General features: G+C 48.7%; 1 protein-coding gene and 1 long non-coding RNA gene across 2 annotated transcripts in view; one reads left to right on the forward strand and one right to left on the reverse strand.

Moving 5' to 3' along the window:
- LOC308462498 (heparan sulfate glucosamine 3-O-sulfotransferase 4-like) overlaps nucleotides 1–24048 on the forward strand; it is a 94024-nt gene that overhangs the window by 63701 nt on the left and 6275 nt on the right. The window lies entirely within an intron of this gene.
- Nucleotides 17361–19298, reverse strand: LOC308462509. Its single transcript, XR_013979189.1, has 2 exons — nucleotides 19196–19298; nucleotides 17361–17872 (listed from the first exon to the last, which is right to left on the reverse strand). It is a non-coding gene; the product is annotated as an uncharacterized lncRNA (long non-coding RNA).

Consider the following 24048-nt stretch of genomic DNA (forward strand, 5'->3'; position numbering starts at 1 on the left):
CATTCTGTTTTTTGGGCATGGAAGGAAAAACAAGTTCTCTATCAGTGTGGATGCCTACATTGCCATTTCAGTGCCTCTGCCCAACAGTGCTGACATGAGACAGGAACTCTCTGCATCTTCATGGCTTCAGTCATCAGCTCACAGAGCCCTGATCTGCTGTCTCTCCAGATCAAGAGTCCCATCTTGCTCTTTCTGCAGGCAGCCTTACTATGGGGACTCCCTTGAAATGCTCCCCGACTTGTTTGGTGGAAGTGCCTCTTGAAGCACAAGTCCCTTTGGAAAAAGTGTGCCCTCCTTCTTCCTCCTCCTCATTTGGTGCTCTGAGTTCCCTGGGATGCTTTGGAGCAGGGTGGCTGCCAGAGAGGGAGCCACTAGGCAAATGTTCAAGCTTAGTCCAAGTTGAGCTCAGCTGGGTGTCTGCCTGGTCCAGGTCCTGCTGACTCTCCTTGTTTGGGGAAGCGCTGTGGCTGAATGCCAGAGCACCTGCTTTGCATGCAGAAGGTCCCCCATTCAGTCCTCACTGGCGGCATATCTAGGTAGGGCTGGGAGCGAACCCTGCTTGAACCCCAGGAGAGCCATTGCTGCCAGTCAGTGTAGACATTACTGAAGTGGATCAACCAATTGTCTGACTCAGCAGAAGGCACCATGTCCCTCTGCAGACCCTTGAGAGCAGCAGCAGCAGCATCCCGAGTGCTTTGTTTGCTGATGGGAGCAAGCGGGAGACTTGCCTTTAAGCAAATTCAATTACTGTCAGTTAATGATGATTAATTTGCAATTAAGGGTCTCCAAAGGGTAGCCTACGTGTTGAGTAAATATTGATTGAAGGCTTGTGGCCGCCCACCCATCGCCGCCCTTTCTGGGAAACATCCCAATGGCAACTGTAGGTGGCAGCTTGGTAGGGTGACCCAGGCTTCCTTGGGAGACAGATTTAGTTTGGCAGGAAGAGCTGGGTGCTGTGGGTGCTGCTGGGCTTCCCTTCTGCCTGTCTCTGCTCCCACGTTTGTTTGGGTTTTCTTTGTATGTGTGCATCCTCCCCAGCTTGATCCATTCCAGGCTTGACTGGCAGAAAAGCTGCCAAATGGGAGGGCTCAATGTTTCTTACGAAGAAGCCCTGGGGTGCCTTGTTTCCCAGGAGAGGTGTCTGCTATGTGTCGAGAACACTTCCCTGCCCCTTGAACCTTTTTGTTATGACAGAGATTGGCCAGCTGCTCTAAATAAATAGATTTATTTTAAATCTATGAATGTGGAAGCAGGGACCAGAGTTAAAAGGAGTGGGGCCCAAGTCTTTCCAAAGGCTTCCCCTCCACCCTGGGCACGCTTGGTTCACTCAAGCCAGTGTGCTGAGGGTATTGTCTCCACAAATGGTCTTAGGAAAGCCCTGCTATGGGGCCAAGAGAGGTGAAGTGAGAGGGGCTCCAAGCAAGACCTATGCCTGGTTAAGCCATGGACCAGGGCTGGGGAGCAGCTGGAATGGACTCTGAGCATCCCTCACCTGGAAGCCTGGAGAGCAGCCATGCCCAACTTGGTGCCCTGCACACGTTTTGGACTACGGCTCTCAACAGCCCTAGTCAGCATGGCCAATGACTGTGCTGGCAGGGAATTGTAGTCTGAAGGCTTTAGAGTGCTGCTTTAGAGTTCCTGTTGCATGAAGGCAGCTCCAGACGATGTGGCTGTTCTCCTGCCTATGGCTTTCTTCTTTGGCCAGAGCTGTGGGGATGATGCCATGGCTGGATTGCTGGCTGGTGCCCCTCTGGACATCAGAGTCTCAGGACCTGCTGTGGGCTTAGCTCCCTTTGAGGACCCTGTATAAGTCTTAGTGGGCTGCTGCTGCTGCTGCCGCCTCCGCCTCCTCCTCGGCTGGAGCCCTGGGCTGCCATTCCTCCAGCAGACGGACTCCCTTGCAGGCAAGCAGATGGTGTGAAGAGCACATCGGCCTCCTTTGTTATCGGGAGCAATGGCTCAAAACGCGCCTCTCCTTGTTCCAAATGACTGAGTTGCCTCATTCCCAGGCCCAGATTCCCTGATTTGGAGTCAGCGGGGCTGTTTATGCTCAGAGTGTCTGTAAAAATGTTATTTTAGGCCTGACACTGAAGCTTATGAATAAAATTTAGATCTCGCTCAAAAGTGCATTAGCTGTCACCATTTGGCTCCCTGCTAAAGTGTTAATTTTTATGGAGAGGAATTCTCTCTCCCTTCCTCCTTCTCCTCCCCCCTCCCCCTCCCCTCCACGGCTTGGTTCTGCGGAGATAATGAGACCTTGCTAGCTAGTTACTCACTGGCCCACCCTGAGTTTGCAGCAGCCAGACTTTGCTTGGCAAGATGCAGTCATGACTGGAGCTTCAATTACCTTTTATTAGCATGAAGCGCAGAAGTCGTTCCTTCCCGACCACAGCAGGAGAGCTTGAATGGGCTCTGCCTGAGTCAGCGGCCTGTTGGCACAGCCTTGCTTATTGATGCTGGCCCACAATGGAGGCAGGTTGGCACCAATTAGCTCCCCTGACTCTCCCCCCTCTACCTTCCTTGATGCAGGCTGTTGCACCTTTGCAAAGGATAATTTTTTAATGGATTCCACCTACAAGGAGGCGCTGACGGGCAGATTCCAAAACGAAAAGGAGATTTATTTTTAATCAGTGCTTGCTGAGGGCTGGAGCCAAACTGTCTGCGCCTTGCTCCAAGCTGGCTCTCCTGGCCTGTCCACCTTGCAAGCCGCAGTGCCAGCTGTGCCCCCCTCATCTTTTATTAACCTTGTTGATGGCTGCAACACCTGGATGGCATTGGAATTAGCTCATGCAATTAGGCATGTTAGCAGATGGCTCTCTTGACTCCCACTCATGCGTCTCGCTGTCTTGCCCCTCCTCTGAAAGGGGAACAGCTCAGGCACTGCCCCACCAGGTTGGACCCAAACCTCGGGGCTTTTTTTCAGCTGGAACTCACCGGAACTCAGTTCCAGCACCTCTCAGGTGAGTGCCATTGCACACTCTTAGAACGAGGGAGGTGTTCATGGTGAGTTCCGGCACCTCTTTTTCTAAAAAAAACAACACGCACTGGGTGTCCCTATTTTCATTGGAGAAATGTTGGAGGGCACGTTAGCACAGATAAAAGTGTTGCTCTTCCACACACATTCCTCTTACAAATCCAGCAGCACCCTTTCTCCATGAGCAAGACCCCACCATCTTTCCCACAGAATCACAGAACTGTAGAGCTGGAATGGAACCACAGGGTCATCTGGTCCACCTCCTGCAGTGTAGGAGTAATCTCACATCCTGCTTCTCCTTGCAACTGTCCCTGTGTATTCATTGCCCTCTCGTCTCCATTTTCTCTGAAATCAGCTCTGCTGTTTTAGTGCTTCCTGTTCACTTGCAGTGTTCTTGCATGCAGTCCTTAATCCCGGCTCATTCACACTTTTCTTTTGCCCTACACTTTCTAGGCACAGATCAACACTTTTTTTTGCCTCACTGCTTTCTCCAGGAAAATCTGATCTTTACCATCAAATTGGAGCAAATGGCAATTCAGGTTTTTCATGGATTGCTGTTTGTTCTGATTCAGTGGTAAAGAGAGGGTTTTTGCAGTGAAAACATTGGGAGAAAACAAAACAAAACCCAGGACACAGACCTGGAAAGCCAGGACTTGTGCATAGAAATGTGAAGCAAAGGTAAGTGTGGGTGAGCTCTCAGTCAGTTCCTGTTCCTTCCCGGGGGGATCATGGCAATGGCAGCTTTAAATTCTAGTTTCCTCTTTGCATTTTTAAAATTAATTGCAGTTGTACAGCTCTGATCCTTACAAATAAAATAAAATAGTGTTGGGCTGAACTTTCAGAATCCTGAAAGGGGGTGGGTCATGGTGAAAGGGGAGTGCAAAACAGCCTCCCCACTTTCATATTTCAAGGGTGGGGTTGGATTTTGAGGGTGAGGCTCACTGCCACTTCCCCAACTCCTTGTGGATGATGCATTCCTGAGCCACTGTAGAGATTTAAACATGTCAGCCAGCAGCAACCAAGATGGCAGGGGAGCAACGGTGACTTTGATACCGCCACCCATCAAAAATAGCAAAAAATGCCCTCCCCTCTCATGGTCCATGAATAGAACCACAAAAGCAGATGGAGGATTTCTGCTTAGTCCTAAAAAGTAAGTAATTGCTCTGTCCACGCAAGAGGCATCTAGTAATTAGAGCCACCACCCCAGGAATTTACTGAATAAGGGGCTGGCTCAGGAATGTCATGAGTTAAGAGGCTGAAACAAATCAAGGGATAGAAAACTAAAGGGACAGTAGCCCTGGAAAGCCTCAGTACTGCTTTGCAGGCCACAGTGGGCAGGCTGGTGCTGCAGCTACATTTCAACAGACACACACAAAAGACCACGACAAATTAGATTTTTTTGATATAAAAAAAGACAACAGAAGCAGAGTGGAATGCAATAACCTGACAGCAACATCATCTGGATTCTCCATAAAAACTGAGTGAACGAATTATTCGTATTCCAGACTAAATGTCTGGAAGAAACGGTGGAGACAGGAGAGCAATGCTGCTCTCCAGGCCACTGTTGTCTTTTCCAACAACCAACTAGTACTGCTCATCTTTTACCCCACCAGTCTATTCTCAGTACCATACTCTGGTCTCAGGAAGTTCTCCTCCTCTAACAAGCTATTGGGCAATAACTGATGTCCTACCATCATACCCTCCATCATCTCTACAATGAAAATAGGGATGTCCTAAGGAAAAGTGGGACATTCCAGGATCAAATCAGAAACCAGGGTGGCTTCTGTCAATTTGGGACTATACCTGGAAAATAGGGACACTTGGAGGCTCTTTGCTAAAGGGTTTGTGTAAAAATGCCCTAGGATCGTCTTTTGGAACATAGGGTCCTTAAACAAACAACCACTGCAGCTGTTCCAGACTGCTTGATTTAGTGAGAGGGAGCAAGGACTTCAAGTTGTTGGGCACCTGAACATGAGCCATTTTCAGGGACCCACACTCGTTAATGCAACCATTGCTGAGAGCCATCCGTAGGGTGGGGATGGGGGGGAGATGATTTCAGCAACCCCTTTCAATAAGGCTCCCAGCCAGTGCTGCCTTGTTTGGAATGCCAACAGGATCTTTAGCAAGGTCCCTGGCCAGAAAGCAACATGTGTCTTCTGGGGTTGGGCTTTTGAAGGTGATTTACCACTAGCCGCAGGAAGAGAGAGCGTAAGAAGAGTCTGCTGTGTCAGACTCTTGCAGATATGCCATACATAATTTTATAAACTTCTACCATGTTGCCTTACTTGTCCATTCTCTAAACGAAAAAGTCTCAAACACTGCAACCTTCCTTCATAGGGGAGTTGCTGCCTCCCCTTGATGATTTGGGTTGCCCTTTTCTGAACATCCTTTTTGAGGAGAGGGGAGACACGTGCTGCAGCCCACCCCTTGAGGCAGGTTGGGTCTTCACTCAGCACACCTTCATCAGCTTCTCGGGAAATGTGAGCTTTGGAAGGAGTAATTGCCTTCAGTTTTGCTGAGTTTGGGATCGCGTAAGGCTTTACGAAGAAATCAATGTGTGTTTAGTGTCGGGCTTTGTGTTTGTGCAAAGTGACATGGGATAAGCTGACTGGAGAGTGTTAATTGGTTTGTGTTGAGCATTTATGCTAATCAGTATGTGCAGCAATGCCCACAGCTCTTCAGCACCACTAATTCTGTTTACCCAAACTGGGCTCTGTTTACCTTATTGACTTGATGGAGAATTGCTCTTGGGTTTCACACATTGGAAGCTGTGAGTTGAACCCTCTTTCATTCCAAGCAGCTTCGCACACCAGCACCAAGGGTGGGCAGGATTTGTGGGAAGGTCCATAGCTTTATGGTAGAGCATCTGCTTAGCATGTTTTTTTATTATTTATTGCATTTATATCCCACCTTTTATCCATGGAGCTCAAGGTGGTGAACATGGTTCTCCTTCTCTTCCATCAATCCCTCTGTGTGGTAGGTTAGCCTGAGAGGTGGTGGCTGGCCCAAGATGAGCTTCATTCATGGCTGAGTGGGGATTTAAACCCATCTCCCAAGGTCCTAATCTGACACGCTAACCACTACACCACCACGGCTCAGTCGCCAATGGCATCTCCAGGCAGGGTGAGGAAAGATGCCCCATCTAAAACCATGGGCAGCCACTGCCACTTTGTGTAGGTAGCATTGAGTTATGTGGTCCAAGGTTCTGACTCTGTACAAGGCAGCTTTCTACATTCCTAAGGAAATTAAGATGACTGTGCCCAAGACTTTCCAGGTAGTGCATCCATCTGGCTGCCTCTCCAAAGGATGCTGAGCCCTTTCCTACCCGGTGATACTAGAAATCCACCCCAGGGCAGGGCCCAGGGATTTCTTGCATGGGTTTCTCCAGTGGTAGCTGGTGCCCACTGGGACTAGGACGTCAGGAAGCAGGAAGTAGTAGGTGGAACCAGAACCAATGATGAGTGTATGTTGCCTACATCCTCCTCCTCCTCCTCCCCGCTGCTGAAACTGAGGAAGAGAAAGCTGACAGCCAGGACCACCATCCCTTAGTTAGAAGGCAGGTAGGGGCTGGCTGATGAGACACTGGGACTGGTGGGGTGGTGCCCCATTCAGTTCTATGATAATTTCTTATTGTTTTATTGTACCATTTGCTGTGGATTGTTTGTATGTCCACTGCTTAGAAATGCAAACCATTAAGTGCTATATAAATGTCTGAATTATATAAATAAATAAAATTACCACCACTGGTAATTTTTCTGAGGTTTAGGGGAAGGCCGTCTTTACCCGGGGATGCAAGGGGTACAGGGCACCAGGGCGCTGAATTCTGGGGGGTGCCCGGCACCCACCACTGAAGCCACCTAAGCTCTTAACTATCTACCTGCTATGAAATAAAAAATAATTTTGATCAAGCTAGAAAAACTAAATACATATATACCTAGGTATTACCGAAATGTATACCTACTGTTTCACTAAAGGACTTACGACTTTGTGCACTTATTTACCAAAGCTGCGCTGTGCCAGTGCCAGTGGCTGCGGTTGTCATTCACAATGGCGGCGCTTGTCAGACTCAACGACGGCGCTTGTCATTCTCAACGGCGCCGTGCACGTGAAATTAACTCTTACATCAAAATATTATGTTACGTATTGTATTGAGCTGTTATGCGGCAGCGGGGTCAGCAGCACCTTTGACACGACTGATCTCATGGCAGGCAGGCAGTGCGAGATCAGTCATGTCAAAGGTGCCGCTGAACCCGAGTGAAACATGGCAAATTGCGTTTTTATTTCATCACTTACAGTTCATAAGCACAATAAAAGTTAATTTGGGGGCTAAACTAAATTGGGGGGCACTGGGCGGATCTTTGCACCGTGGCAGCGCATATGCTAAAGGTGGTCCTGTTTAGGGGTTTCGTTTTCATGAGGATGGTTGTAGTTGCATCCTCATAAGTTTTTTGGGAGTGGCCCAGGAAATGACATTATCTGTGTCAGACCCTGAGCTGTGGAATTTCCTCCTCACAGAGAGATATCAGGCACTTTCTGTGTGTCATTTTTTGTCATTTGCTGAAGACACATCTCTTTCCTCTGGCCTTGGACACCAGAGAGAGAGATGGAAAGGCCCATGCTATTCCCTTGCTTTAATATTGTCTTTTTAAATTGTTACATCCTTCCCAGGGACCTCATGGTGAAAACAACCATAAAACCCACTACCACCACAGTTTTCAAAAGGAAATTCTTCCCCCCCCCCAATACTTTTTATTGCTTTTTTGTAACAACAACAAATAAGACAAATACTCTTACATTCAAAAAATGGTATGTCTTCTTATTTACCCTGCGCCTTATGGCGCCTGGACTTCCTTCCATCCCTTCAATGGTTTTCATATCTCAAATCTTTTCTTACAGTTTCTTATTTACACTCCATGCACATCACAAGATTTACATTAATCCCGCTACAGTTTTTAAATTCTTACAATTACTCCGTATATAATCTACTCCAATCCTTTTCGAACTTTGCTTCTTTTTGGTTAAAAAGGAAATTCAATGGCATTTCTGTGGCCCAGTCTGAAAAGTGGATTCACTGAGTTTCCCTTCTTTCTCCCCTGCCAGGACAATCCTGGCCTTTCTGGGTGGCTATGAGCATCTTGAAGCAGAGACCTGCAGCACCTCCCCTTCCCTCCAGCCATTGCTATCAGCCTGTGATGGCCTGCACAGTTTTGGCTCACAACTAGCAGAGGCCACTATAGCTACTTGTGATAGAAGGAGGCATGGCTCAATGATACAGCAAGTGCTTTGCATATGGAAAGTCACCAGTGACATTTCCAGGTTGGGTTGGGGAAGTCCCCTGCCTGGAACACTGAATAGGCTTTGCTGCCAGCCTGTGTAGACAATACTGAGCCAGATGGACAGGTAGCCTGATGATGTGTGAAGCAGCATTCCTGTGATGACGTCAGGTGGGCTGGATCCTTCCCACTGGCTTTGCTTCTTAAAAGCATCACCTCCAGGAAGACTCTATTGCCCTCTCAGCCTCTGTTAGATGCATTGGAGGTAAATAGCTCCTGGGCACAGATGCCCACCTTAGTCAGAGGGAAAGTGCCGATCAGAAACAGTGTGTGTGTTGTTTTGCCCTTATCTGCAGCAGCTGACATGTTTTGACAGTTTGCAAGATGGACATTAAATCTCCCGCATGAGGGAGAGCGAAGCCTTCGCCAGCCGGCCGGGCTCTGGGAGAGGCAGCACCGGAGCCGTTCCAGCTGCACTGACTGTGTGATCCGGACTCAGAATGAGCATCATAAATCTTGATTATTCTCTGTCTCAACTGATTTGAACCAAATGCCTTGGACAGGGATGGAGTCCACATCTTGCTGAAAACTGCAAAAAATCTGATTAAATGTACAAACTGATATAAATAGCACTCTATCTATGTTAATGCCCAAACTGTCACCCGGTATGCCAGTGCGTGAGCGGGTCTGTTTTGTTGGCACTCCCGGCCAGGCACTGCCCGTGGGCCTGGGGGGCAGGCAGCTCTCCCCTTGCCCCCTCCAATCGGCTCTGCCTGCCACTGTGGCTCTGCTGGGCTGGCGGTTATTAGAATTCAGTCAATTACCAGCCACATGGCTGGCTCTGATTGCACCTCTGTTGCAATTAAGCACCCTACAGAACAGGGAGGGTGCAGGGACCATAATAAGGCCAGCCAGTAAATGATGGGGGGGGGGGAAAATACTTGGAATAATAAGGATGCTGGATGCTACACAGGCAGATTCAGGGGGGAGGGGGGAATTACCATAGTTGCATGCATAATGAATGGAATTCAGCCCTGGCACGAGCAAGGCAGGGAAGGCACAAACAGCAGGAGTGCCCTTGGGTGCTGGCCTGGGTGACAGCTGCCTCCTTCTGGCTCAGTATTAGGCGGGTGGGAGTTGTGGTGTCCTTAGGGTCAACTGACTGCCTTAGGCGATAGGAGGATTTACAAGTTCTTCCCACCCTTGAGAGCTGACGTAACTCAGGGCAGTCAGTGCTGGGCAAAGGGGTTGTTGTTGTTAAGATTTATTGTCAACTACATGGGCCAGTGGCCTGGCTCAGGGTGGCAATCTTTGCTTGTTCATAGCTAGTACTCAGAATGGGGAGGAGCAGGAAGGTTCTCTAAAGCACATCTGACCACCAGGCTGCTGGTAGCAGAACTCTCTCTCTCATGGCTTACTGCCACATGACATCTAATGAAGCCGAATGTTGGAAGATTCAGTGCAGGCTCTGATCCTGCTTGGCCCATGACAAGGTCAAAGGGCAGACTGTTTGAGTGGGAGCAAGCAACTCAGTGGGAGCCCACGCCAAACCTTGCAGCTGCAGAAAAGAGAACATAGGAACTTGCCTTGCTCCATCTAGCTCAGTATTGTCTACACTGACTGGCAGCAATGGCTCTGCAGGGGTTCATGGAAGGGGTTTTACCCAGGTCTACCCAGAAGTGCCATTGGGTGCTGAAGCTGGGATCTTTTGTATGCACAGATGGCATTGGTGGTGGTGAAGAGGCACTGGCAAGCTGAGCAATCCTGATCCATTTTCCCACCACAAGAGCAGTTTCTGGTGTGCAGGGAGCAGGGAGCCTACTCTTAGTTGGTGCCCAAAGAGGGGGTGCTTCCCAGGATAAGAGCATTGCAGTACCAGACCATTTCTCAGTTCTCTGGGTGCTCTGGGTAGGCTGGTCTGGTCCATCTGCATACCTTCCAACATTTTGCAGTTGAAAACCTGGACACCTGTATTTTTGGGCCATGCTCCTGCATGACTTGCATGACCCATGTGAGAGCATGGCCCCCCAAAAATTGGATTTCCCAATTTAATCAGTACAGTTGAGGGGTATGCATCTGGTTTGTGGGTTGGCAAGAGACCAGAGCAGGCAAAGAGGAGGACCTGAACCTATGGATTCAAACTACAATAAATGAGATTCTGACTTAACATTAGGAAGAACATTCTGAGGGTAAAAGCTGCTCGACGGTGGAATGGACTAACTTAGTGGGCTCTCCTTCCTTGAAGGTTTTTAAACTGAGGTTGGGTGGGATTTTTTTAGCTATGATTCCCTGATTGCAGGGGGCTGGACTAGATGGTCCTTGGGATGCTTGCCAACTGCAGAATTCTATTATTCTATATTCCACCTACCTGCAATCACTGAAATGGCTGTAAATTCCCTTCAAGGCCAAAGGGAGAGGACCACATGCTCCCTCTTCTTCTCTCTGCAACCTAACATATTTTATAAGGACCGTGTCATTTTGCTGTTTGAGCTTTGTGGTGCAAACACACCACTGTGAGTGACTCTCTCTCTAGCTGCTAGGAGGACCAAGCTACATTTTTGCAAGCAGAACATTGTAGGTGGTTAAAGGGAGAGTTCTGGGTCCTCAAAACATTATCCAGATGACTTTTCCAAACGTTGCCATTTTCATCTTGTTTCACCCAACTTCACCACCATGGCCACCTTGCTGCTGCTGCTGTTCTTAAGAGTTTTGCCCTTCTTGCTGGCTGTGTGATCCAGCCAGTCAGGGATCCTGGCACCAGTGTCATGATGTCACAGCAGCCCTACTCGCACTCTGCTCAACCACGTGGCATAACTGCATAGACCAGCCTCCAGTACAGCCTCCAAATCCCATCTTCCTTCACAACCTTGTGCTGTGTGCAGATGATCGGAAAATAAAGTACAACACGCAGGCACCTGCTCCCAAGTAGGGACTCCCACATCATTGTGGCACCTGGCTCTGTGGGCATCCCGGATGCAGGGATCCCCTCTGAACTGACGCTCCCAGGTGCTCCCAGGTTGGTCTTTCTTGTACAGACAACTGCATGCAAGATCAGGACCCACTCCACGGACTACTCAATGATGCCCAACCTATGAATAATGCATGAATAGGGCCCATCAGATTTGATTTTGAAACCAGGACCCAGGTGATGCTTCCTCCCCTTTGCCAATAAATAGGAAATTTCTATTTAGCACCCCTGCCTAAATTCCTCCTGAAATAGGAAGACAATGAGGGGGGAGCAGGATGTGTGTGTGCATGTAGTCCCCCACCCCCACCCCGCCTCTCCTCCAGCTCAATCATAGCTGCCACTCTCCCTTAAGAGTTGCAATCTTCTTAGCTGTTGATGACTCCCCCATTACTATCGCTCTGGCTATTCGTGCTGGGTTAGGATAACATCCATATCCACAGCTCAGCAGTGGAATTTATTTACCTTTTTTCCTCCTAAAAGCTTTTTAAGCTGATCCAGTGGGGGGTGGGGGTTTCATTTAGAGGGCCATTATTTCTCATCTGCTGTTTTGGGTGGGAGTAAATTCCCCCAACGATGAAACTGAACTCGTCACCACAGAGACCTACTGCATTATATTTTAAACATTCCATTTTGACAGCCTCCCTCTCTTCCTCAGAAACACCAACTGCTCTCTTTTTTGGGGAGGGGGTGCAGGGTGAGATAGCCCTAAATTGCACAGATGAGTCAATTTTTTATTTCCCCTGGTTTGGCTGAAGCCGCCTGGTTTCCCTTTGCTGGCTCACTTTGCAGATTCACACCGGCAATTGAAACCCATAATATTAATACTGTACTGGGTATTAGCAAACCCCTTGACACTTCTGTAGGATCCACAGAGGAAGGCAGTTCTCCTGGTGGTTTGTGATTCCTGACATCTGTTACCTAGGAAGGAAAAGGGATTCCATCTTTGTTTCTCCCTCTCTGCTCCCTAAAATCCCAGGTTCCCCTCCTTTGACCCCTACCCAGTTCTCTCTACCTTTAGCATAAACCCTCAGCTTAGCTCCAAAGAGACCCTATGCCCCTCAGTGCCAAGGACTGGACTTGGGCTTGCAGGGAGCATCTGGGATGAAAAAGGCCTTCTTCACATAGTGCAGAGTTAATCTATGGAACTCGCTCCCACAGGTGGCAGTGATGGCTGCCATCCACTTGGATGGCTTTGAAAGAAGATTAGACAAATTCATGGAGAGGTCTCAGATCCTGTTTAAGGGTTTCTTATAATGGGCATCTGGCTGGCCTCTGTGAGTACAGGATGAGCTTCATTTGACATGATCTGACAGGGCTCTTCTTATGTCCTTGTGTTATGAGTAGCTGGGAAATGGCCCAGAAGGGAGCATCCAGGGAGCAAAGGGATCAAAACGGTCAAGGCATTTTCTTCCAGGCCCTTTAGAGATGGCATTAAAGGGCAGAGAATACCCCACTCAAGACACACTGCTCAGTCCCAGCCCCACCCCATCCCAAACCGATGCAGGCAAATGATAGCAGGAAGGCTTCTCAAAGCTCCTTAGAGCTTTAAGAAAAGAAGAGAACGGGCTTTAAAAACTCTTAGCCCAGATTCCCTGCATTCCACACACACCCTTAGTCACAATGCAAGCTGATCCGCACAGCTTATTTGAGGCCAAGAGTGCCTTCCCCTAACTCCTCTCTTTCTGTTCACTGGGGGGAGGCATGCCTGATGGCTGTACTCTATACCTCCGCTGTTGGAAGCAGGGAATGCCTTTGAATAATACCACTTCCTGGGTATTGCAAGTGGGGAGAGTTGCTGCTGTTGTGCTCAGGCCCTGTTTGTGAGCTTCTTTTGGATGGCCGCTGTGAGCAGAAGACTATGCTGGATGAGACGCACGCCCTTTGGCCTGATTGAGCTGCTGCAGAGCTCTTCTTAGTTTCTTATTATTCCTAAATGGAACCTCCATGGACAGAGCCAGTCTACTTTGGAATGCTGGAGAAAAAGAATAGAAGAAGGATCTCAGATCCTGCTTGGGCTTCCCTTTGGGGCATCTGGTTGGCCACTGTGAGAGCAGACGACTGGGGGTCCCTCTTCATCCTTATCCCACCGCAGGGGTCTTACATTCTTATGCTGCAACAGCAGGCTTCCTCAAACCGGCCCTCCAGATGTTTTGAGACTACAATTCCCATCATCCCTGACCATTGGTCTTGCTAGCTAGGGATCATGGGAGTTGTAGGCCAAAAACATCTGGAGGGCTGAGTTTGAGGAAGCTTGTGCAACAGCTACAATGGCTGGCAGTTACCAATCCTCTGGAGCTGCATTGTTTTTACCCTCCCCACAGTGTCTTCCTCTTCCCCCAAAGCCTTTGAGGCACTTGCAGGGGGTACTGCTTTGCAGAGCCATTCTTGGCTACCTCACAGGGGGGGGCCTGCCTGGCCGAGATGGCAGAAATGGGAGGCTCCTGCATTGCTCAGAATGTAAAAATGTGGGGTCAGAAATTGAGATGGGAAAAGGCATCAGTTTCCATTCGAATCCATCTCCGTCGCAAGCAGCGCTGTTTCTCTCCCCCTGCAGCCCAGTTTCTGACAAAACATACTTTATTCATCTCACTGTCTGTTGTGATAGAATTTCACGTTACTAATTACAGTATTGTTAACTCCACAGCGTCCATTTCGGCACAAAGGAAACACAGTGCAAATGTGGGAGGGGAAACTTCATAAACTGCGTATGATTTACAGAATGAAAACAACAGAAACAGCAAATCCCAGTCTTACTCACTGGATCAATTTTCATTCTGGGCATGGGGGAAAAATAAGTGAGCACCTGCAATTCCCCTTCCCCCATTTCCATTTCTCTTGGAATTTTCCAGCATTCCTAGTGGGGAGAGGCTGTAAACTTCTGTTTATAAAATTATGCAGAGCATGGAGAAAGTGGATAGAAGAAAAGTTTTTCTCCCTCTCGCAAAAGACTAGAACTCATGGAGATCCAATGAAGCTGAAGGTTGGTAGATTCAGGACAGAGTCTTCACACAGTGCATAGTTAAATGATGAAACCCATTCCCACCAGAGGCAGTGATAGCAGCCAACCTCTAGATGACGTTAAAAGAGGACTGGACAAATTCAAGGGGGAGAGGGCTACTGATGGCTCCTAGCTATCATGGCTATATGTTCTGCCTCCATAGCTGGAGGCAGCAATTCTTCTGAATCCCAGTTGCTGGAAATCGTAGGAGGGTCTCTTTTGCTGGTAGTTTGGCGTGGGTGAGTTATCTGATTGTTCAGTCTCTTAATAGGAACCACTAAATGAATTGCTCCTTGTGGATATAATGTTGATATTATTGGTGTTGGGGATATCGCTTCATCCTTGTTTAAACTGTTGTTATGTTTTAAATGAATTGTAATGGTTGAAATGTCAATGGTACATGGCAGGACATCTTTCTCTTTTTTTAGTTGTTATGGCTATTGGACTTAACTGTCTTCTGTGAACCACTTTCAGCATAATACCCTCCTTATTGTGTTTACTTTGTATCTCACTGTTTAGAGGGCCCCTTCAGAGGCTGAATAGAACATACTCAAACCCAGAATATTAAGGACCAAAAAATCATAAATTCGTAATGTAAAGTGCGAGGCATGTAAAAAAAATATAACACACCAGCAAAATATAAGAACAGAAGATGCCTGTTGGGTCAGGCCATTTTTCTTACAGAATGGCTGACCAGATGGTTGTGGGAAACCTGCTAGCAGGACCCAAGCACAAGACACAAACACAAACACACACAGACACAGACACACACACACACACACACAGAGAGAGAGAGAGAGAGAGAGAGAGAGAGAGAGAGAGAACACAGAGCTAAGTGTCCAAAACTGACTGAATAGAGGTTGTCCTACAATCAAGTTTCTCAGCTAGGAGTCTTTTCCCAGCCAGCCTGGAGATGACACCCATGGGGAGTAAACCTGGGATGCTCCCCCCTGATGATCTATTGTGGTGTTCTCCCGAAAGGGGGTGCAGGTAGCACTCAGCATGCTTGTCTCCACTTTCCCTCACATGGGGAAGTTCTTGAAGGTTTGTCTAAAAAAATACCACTTTGAAATTATTTTGAGGGGCATTTGTCAGCAGCTCTGCTAAATGTTTTTGATGTTTTTAGGCCATTTATGCACTTTCCTCTGAACATGGATGGCGGTGCCCAAAACTGGGGCTGCTTTTCAGATGACCACTGCATCCTTCCTGGAGCAGATTTCTGGGAGAAAGGTTTGTTTGGGAATGCATCCCCCCGCCCCCGCAAACACACCTAGGGTTGCCATATGTCTGGAATTTTCTGGGCACAGCTGGTATTCAGCCCTCTTAAGCAGCATCTGGGCAGTAATCACTGAAATGTCCTGGAAAATCCAGAAATATGGCGGCACATGTTGGTAGTGTAAAAAAAAAAAAAGCTCAACACTTTTTGAAATATGGCAACCCTAGAACACACACAAATGCAGAGTTTGATTCCATCCCTCACTCGACTTGTTGACTGGGGTGGGGGACAGTCTTTACCTCCTCTCTCCTCTTGGAGATGAGAGCAAAGTAAGGTAAAGTTGAAGGACCCCTGGATGGTTAAGTCCAGTCAAAGGTGACTATGGGGTTGTGGCTTTCATCTCACTTTCAGGCCAAGGGAGCCGATGTTTGTCCGCAGACAGTTTTCCAGGTCATGTGACCAGCATGACTAAACCGCTACTGGCGCACGGAGGACTGTGATGAGTGCCAGAGCGCACAGAAACGCCATTTACCTTCCCGCCGCAGCAGTACCTATTTATCTACTTGCACTGGTGTGCTTTCAAACTGCTAGGTTGGCAGGAGCTGGGACAGAGCAAGGGGAGCTCACCCCATCACGGGGATTTGAACCACTGACCTTCCGATCAGTAAGCCCAAGAGGCTCAGTGGTTTAGACCAAAGCGCCACCCACATCCCTAGGAGCAAAGTAAGGGGAGGAGGAGACAGGTGGGGGGAAAGTTCCTTGACCTCGACCAGCCCCCCTCTGATTCTCAGACATTCCTTTATTTCTTCCTGCCATACAGCAGAGACCTCTTGAGCTCTGTCTGTGGAGAGCAGCCTTTGGGCCTTGCGCTGCCTCACAAGGAGCCACAGTGTCTGCTGAGGCCCTGATGATTGTTATCTCTGACACTTCTTCAGATTGCCTGGTCACATCTCTGTCTCTCTCACACACACACACACTCTCCTTATTTCCTCTCCACTGATGAACTCCTTCCCCACCCCAGGGGAGTTCTGAGTGGCCTCTTTGCAATCTGGGTGAATTGCTGTGCTGAGATCGTCCCCCTGCCTTGCTGGCAGAAGCAACAGGCAGGGAGAGGGAAAGATGCAGCCAGAGTGATTGAGAAAGTCAGGCATCTGTTGGGAGGCTTCGGGAATGGCCTCTTTGCCTCGCTTAGTGAGAGGTTATAGGGTGTTGGACTGGGGATGCTGTCTCTGTCACATAGCCAGATTAAAAGGGATGGAGGATGCTTTAGATGTCCTCGACCAGACACATTGTTCAGGCAGCCTTCAAGCACTTTAGAACCTATTCCTAATCCTGGTCTTGCAGAAAGTGCCTGTCTGGAACTCACCAGCACTGAGGATACTCCAGGGCAGGGGTCAGCAAACTTTTTCAGCAGGGGGCCGGTCCACTGTCCCTCAGACCTTGTGGGGGACCAGACTATATCTTGGAGGGAGAAAAATGAACGAATTCCTATGCCCCACAAATAACCCAGAGATGCATTTTAAATAAAAGTACATATTCTACTCATGTAAAAACACCAAGCAGGACCCACAAATAACCCAGAGATGCATTTTAAATAAAAGGACACATTCTACTCATGTAAAAACATGCTGATCCCCGGACCGTCTGTGGGCCGGATTTAGAAGGTGATTGGGCCGGATCTGGCCCCCGGGCCTTAGTTTGCCTACCCATGCTCCAGGGGTATCCTAGAGGATGTGGGGCAGCCTTTATTGCTAAGGGAAATCCATCTATTACAAAGGCTCAGAGCTGAGGCAGGGATGGGGAAGTTGTATGGGGAAGGATAATATTTGGGCAGGGGAATGAATGGATTCAAGAGTGCAGGTCTGGAGAAAGTCAAATGCACGTATAGACACACGCCCCATGCACACCGGCACACAATCAGGAGCCTTGCATTATGAGCCCCACCCTGGCCAGGGCTTCTAAGCATGTTCAGGTGGATATACTGGTGAGCTGCCCTCAGCCTTTCCTGCTCAATTTGGTGAAGTCATTGCAGGCCAGGAGCAGGGCGTTGTGGGGAGGTGCCACAAACACACCACAGCGCATGCACCCTCTTCATCCTCTGCCCATGTTCTTTGAATGCCTGATCAGCAACACTGCTGTTCACATAGTGGCGGGTGGAGATACCAATTGATTTCCTCTGTAACTTGTCTGTTGACATAGTCTCCAAATCCACGGTCTGGTTGCTGTAGCAACTTCACTCCTTTCTTTCCATCCTCTGCTTCTCCTGATCCTATCAGGTTGTAGCTGACGTTGGCACCTTGGTTGTTATGGTAATACTCACAAACACATTCCATTGACATGGTATTATGGGGGGGCAGGGGAGGAGGAGAAGCATCCACACTTTTCTGAAGGATACCAAATGCAAGTTTCAGGTGGTCACAGAGAAAGAAGCTGCCTTGCTGCCCTGTTTGAAAAGAAACCCTTGCTCAGGGCGGGGTCTCCAGGCTTAGATTCCTGCCTTCAGCTGGATATGGGGTGTGTGTGTCAGCCTTTAGAGGCCTGTGGACACCTTTCAAAACTGGAAAAATTGGATATTTGTCCCTCCTAAAGAAATTAACCCCCTCCCCCCAGATTTGATCCTAGAATGTCCCTAATTCCCCCACCAGTGCTGCAACTGCTGAACTTGGGGAGGATGATAAACCGGTGCATGTTCTGAGTGGCAGTGACAAGGAGACCTTGACTGATTGGAGGCTGCACCCCTAAACAGGATTTCCTAGGAGAGGTGTCCCATCAATATGAAAGGGAATCACTTCTGAGTAAAGATATGTATGCTTTTGTTGTAAGGTTCTATTCCAGAGGTCAGCAAATCTTTTCAGCAGGGGGCCGGTCCACTGTCCCTCAGACCTTGTGGGGGGCCAGACTATATTTTTTGGGGGGGGGAATGAACAAATTCCTATGCCCCACAAATAACCCAGAGATGCATTTTAAATAAAAGCACACATTCTACTCATGTAAAAACACCAGGCAGGTCCCACAAATAACCCAGAGATGCATTTTAAATAAAAGGACACATTCTACTCATGTAAAAAATGCTGATTCCCAGACCGTCCACGGGCCGGATTTAGAAGGCAGTTGGGCCAGATCCAGCCCCCAGGCCTTAGTTTGCCTCCCCATGTTCTATTCTATGCAGTGGCATAACTGGGAGAGGGGCACAGGTGCAGTTGCCCCGGGTGCAAAATTGTTAGGGGCACAAAATTTCAACACCCAATGCTATCCCAATAAAGCTGAATGTTTCCATCACTGGGCTCTGGTGAAAACAGCTTCTCCATGTGAACCAGGAAGTGACCTCTCCAGGCAATGGAACAACTCTTCTTATCTCTGTGACTGCAATCTTCTGGGTGGTGCGGACACCATTAGGCTGTTGAATGTGCATGCATACTCCATCCGTTTCCACTTGGTGTGGCCCTGGACACTGGCAACACGTGGTACACCACTGATTCTGTTCCAGGGGACATGAACTACCATATTTTTGCTCTATAAGACTCACTTTTTTCCTCCTAAAAAGTAAGGGGAAATGTGTGTGCGTCTTATGGAGTGAATGCAGGCTGCGCAGCTATCACAGAAGCCAGAACAGCAAGAGGGATTGCTGCTTTCACTGTGCAGCGATCCCTCTTGCTGTTCTGGCTTCTGAGATTCAGAATATTTTTTTTTCTTGTTTTCCTCCTCCAAAAACTAGGTGTGTATTGTGGTCTGGTGTGTCTTATAGAGTGAAAAATACGGTACCTACTTTGGGTTTTGGAAGCACAACTGCCCTCTGCAGTTTGGGACTCCTGTGTGACCCTGCCCAGATTTTAAGGTCTGTGGCAGGAATCTTGCTTTCAGTTCCTCTGACTTCAGAAGTGCTCTTCCCTGTGATGGACAGCCTTTGGGAGAATAGTGAAGAAGACAACGATAATCCCCATAGCTTTTCATGGATGGTTAATTTTATTCCTGTAGTTTCTCAGTCTTTATTGCTGCTCTTACTGCTATTTTTGTTATTATTGTGCTGTTTTAAAACTACTTTAATGTTTTAATATTAGACATTGATTATTATTTTGTGTCAACTTCCTTGGAAGCACCTGCTGAGCAGCAGGACAGACTTCTTTCCAACATAGGAATGCTATCCTTAAGCAGAGCAAAAGAGACCTAGAAGGGAAATGACTTTTCACTCACAGGGCAGCCCCTGACCTCTTGCAAGGGGTGGTGGTTGAACTGCAAAGGCCTTTCTCCACGGTGGGATGTTCCTTGCTCTCACCTGTAGCAGGAATAGCCTCTTCTTTGTGTGAAGGAGGTCCCAGATTCAATCCCCAATGGCATCTCCAAGGAAGATTCCTCTCTGAAACCCCAGAGAGCTGCTGCCAGTCAGTGCAGACAATACTGAACTATTGGTCTGGCTCACACAAGGCATCCTCTGCTGCCCTCCAGTGTTGAGGTCACCTCCATACAACCTGGATCACCTTCTGTCCACATATGGCAGTTCCTTGGAGGCCAGACTGTACCCCTCCTTCCTGCCACATCTGCAGGCCCCCCTCTGCTGCCCCTCCAATCTGTCAAGCACCTTCAGTGCACACCAATACTCTGCGGAAGATGGCTTCCACATTTCCCTGGTGTGGGCTAGTTCCTGTTCCATGAGGAGCATATGGGCAACCAGGATGTTCCTCAGTAAAGCTCTTTACAAGCCGTGTTTAAGGTTTGTTAAAAACCCCAGGGAATTAAAGCAATATGCCCCCATTATGGAGTGGCAGCTGTGGGGTCTGCGTTGCTTATTCAAAGGGATTGGAGGGCACACTTTGGTGATGGGGCTTTGGAGAGATTAAAATTATTTTCAGCATTAAGCACAACATTTCAAAGTTAATGCTTTTGGTCTTGAATATGGATTCAGAGAGCAGAAAGAGATTTACAAGACATTACTTCTATGCAAATTCCAGCAGAAACCAAGGGTGGGCCCCCCCTTTCCCTTCCTTCTTTCTTTCTTTTTTCTTCTTTTTTTTTTTGTTGAGCAAATTCAACAAGAGATTTGACTCGGGGGCTTACAGCAAATAGACTTTGGTTTTCATGCAGATTGCTGCCTTTAATGGCAGGCAGGCAGGCAGGCTCAATCCCCTTGAAAATTCCTAGCTTGTATGACTGGGATACTAACAGGGCACAGTTGAGAGGCCAAGCAATTACAGCCGGATGTGTTAATGTACAAATGGGGAAGGAGGAGGAGGAAGCCACAAGCTTCTTGTTTAAAAATGAAAACAGATGTTTCTCCCATGCTATGTTGGTGAGCAGCTGGCTCCACGCCACTCAGAGGAGACGGTTGCTGCTCAGAGGCCACCCCTGGCAAGGCACCCATTGGACACCTTCGCTTCAGTGGCCCTGATCTGCGGGAGTTCCTGTTAAACTTCTGCAGCAAAAGCATCAAAACACAGCCAACAAAAGGTGCCTTTCCGTGCAGGATTGCAGGAAGCCCCCGCCCGTATAATGAACAAGCAGCCTACGCAGAGATAAATGACAGCTGTGACTGAAGGAATAAACAGGATAATCTGGATTTAAATAAGTCACAAAGGGGTGGGGGGTGGGCTGGCAACATGCAAATTCGCAAATTTATAAAATGTATCCTTTCAGAATTAAGAGCTTGTTTGAAGCCAGCAGTTAAGAGCCATTATTCAGCCACCTTCTTTTCCCCCTCAAAGGCATTTCGGAGCCAGCCTTCACTGCCGCAACCAGGGACGGGAGACAAATTTCCTCCCGCTTGCAGATAAATAATATGTGCCCTAAATGGAACAGAGAGGTGGGCTGTTCCGACAGGAGAGGAATTATCCCATCAAGTTTTCCTGCCTGAGGCAGGGTCATAATCCAAGGAGGATATCGGAGCTTTGCATATAGAGGATGGAGGCATCATCAGCCCCCCTGAGCACCCCAGGAATACCCCCAATATGCCAAGAGACTTCTGGGGCCCATTTCGATGCAGAGGAGCAGCAGCATCTGGGGGCGTCACCATCAGGCTTCCCAGAGCCCAAAGCAATGGGTGCAGCTGACCTAGAGGGCTGTGGGGAGGTCTGATTGCCAAGGGGAAGGCTTGAGTGCCCACCAGCTCCTGCATTTGGATTGCAGTGCCAGCTAATCAAATATTTGGCCAGCCAGAGCAGCCAATGACCTTCTCCAATAACTCATGAAAATTACAAGGAGGGATGCGGTGAGAAGGGAAGAGCATGAGGTTTTTTCTGCTCTGCTGGCCTCTCCCTTTTATTCATGAGCCCTGCCTCTGTGGCCCCAGGAGTGAGAGAGAGGCAGACTTGGTGGGACACTATGCGATGGGCCCCCAAAATGCCCTCCCCAGCATACACACACACACTCCTTGCCAGTGGCTCCCTTTCTGGAAAAGGTGGCAGCATAGGTGTCAACTTTCTGGGGCCCTGGGTGCCCAAGCACCCACAAAATTCCCCATGAAAGGGCTGGGCACCCACAAATGTTGGTGCCAGGGTCCTGCACACTGCATGGCACCCATGGTCCTGGGCACCCACAGTCATGGGGCCAAGCTGGCACTCCTGGGTGGCGCCCTCCCTTTTGCACGGAAGCACTGGCTTCATTTAGGGGAGAGGGGAGCAAGCTGGACCTCACTTGGGTGGCTCTGCTGTTTGCAAACAGATATGGGATCCAGACCTCCACAACATTCAAAAGGAATAGTGACAGAAAGGAACTAAGCCCCCCGGCTAATTTCACTGAAAAATGGCTGCTGCCCATGTTTCCCTACAGTAATGTTGCTTAGCGGCTGACTCAAATGATTTTGTCTTTGGCATTAGCATCATCCCTTGCTGTTGGCAAGGGTCCTTCCCTCTTCTTCCTCTTTTTGCATCACAGACTGCAGGAAGAGTGGGGGCTTTCCTGGGAGGAAATGCTGAGCTCGCAAGGCTCCTCCAGGACCACCTGTTAGATGTGCCCTTTGCTATCTCTGGCCTATTGCTTCCTATGCTTTCATTGCTGCCTGCCACTATTCCATTGTACCCAGCTAGAGGTTGCTGCTGCTGCTGCTGCTGCTGCTGCTGACCCTGCTGATATCCCAGGCAGCCAGGGACCAAGGCCCCAGGCCAGCAGAGGCTCCCCAGGAGCACCACTGCCACTTTGTCACTGCAGTAAAATGCTTGCAGTGCTCCTAACACCGAGGGTTCTTCTCTAAAAAAAGGCATTATAGGCGAGGTGGCCACAGACAGCACTTGTTCAAAGTTTCACACTTTGTTGTGGTTCTTGACTGCATTGATTAAAATGATGGGATTTCTGCTATTTATTGACTGGCATTGATTTTTATCTGTAATTTTTTGGTGGTGTTTTAATTTATGGGGTTTTGCTTTCTGGCTGTGATGTCTCCAGACCACTTAGAGATTTTCCTTTTGGAAATGCCCAGCAGTATATAAATAATCTAAAACCAAACAGCTAATTCAACCTCCAACAGTATTTGCCACTGCAGAAATGGCAGAGGTGCTGCGCAAAGACATGTGATCAACAATGCCTCACTCTGAGGAAGGACCCTGAGAGCCTCAGACTGAGGTGGACAAAAAGGTGGTGGATCAGGCAGTGATAGGAAAAGGGGAGGGGAGCATGGAAGAGCTAGCTGTGGTGGGTGCTAGAGCTTGATGGGTGGCAGCAGAAGCAGCCCCTGGTAGCAAAATGCCTTTCATATGGATGCCTCCACACCATCTTCCTCTCAAAAAAAGGCTGGGCATTTCAGAGCCAGATAACTCCTCACTTTTCAGGAAAGTTCTGAGGGTTCTCCTATCCTGCAGCTTAGGCTCCCCACCCCCACCTCTCACCCCCAAAAAACCAACCCCAGAAGCTACCAGAGCAGAGCTGAATCTGGGGGATGTCTGTCTGTCTGTCATCTGTCCTTCCACCCGTCCATCTATTTCCATTTACAGTGGTACCTCGGGTTAAGAACTTGATTCGTTTTGGAAGTCCATTCTTAACATGAAGCTGTTCTTAACATGAAGCACCACTTTAGCTAATGGGGCCTCCTGCTGCCGCTGTGCCGCTGGAGCACGATTTCTGTTCTCATCCTGAAGCAAAGTTCTTAACCCGAGGTACCATTTCTGGGTTAGCGGAGTCTGTAACCTGAAGCGTCTGTAACCCGAGGTACCACTGTATATTCCACCTTTTTCTCCAAGGAGTTCTCCCCTTCCTCATTTAATCCCACAACAATCCTGTGAAGTAAGCTAGGCTTTGAGGCAGTGACTGGCCCTCAGTGAGCTTCATGACTGAGTGGGGATTCAAACCCCGGTCTCTCCTAAGTCCTAGTCTGACACTACACCAAACTGGCCGTGCCAGTAGCCATTTTCTCTGGTTGCTGCCCAATTGTGTCTGAGCAGCTGGCTAGGTCCAAATGGGAATCCACAGAGTGTCATCATAAACATTTCAGTCTGCTGCACCCTCCAGAGCTCCAGGGCTGGGGCCAAAAGGGGCATCTAGGATGCTGGTGGAACCCCTTCTGCTCTACCCTTCCCTGGTGGGCTGGGTCAGCCTTTGCTTTGCAGCTGCCATGGTGCGCAGGCAGCCGCCTTGCCAAGGAGCTCCGTGCAGCTCCGCAACTAGTGAAGTGGCAAGCAAGTTCCTCCTGCCTCATAA

Source organism: Podarcis pityusensis, assembly GCF_964106645.2.
Source record: "Podarcis pityusensis genome assembly, chromosome: 14".
NCBI lineage: Eukaryota > Metazoa > Chordata > Lepidosauria > Squamata > Lacertidae > Podarcis > Podarcis pityusensis.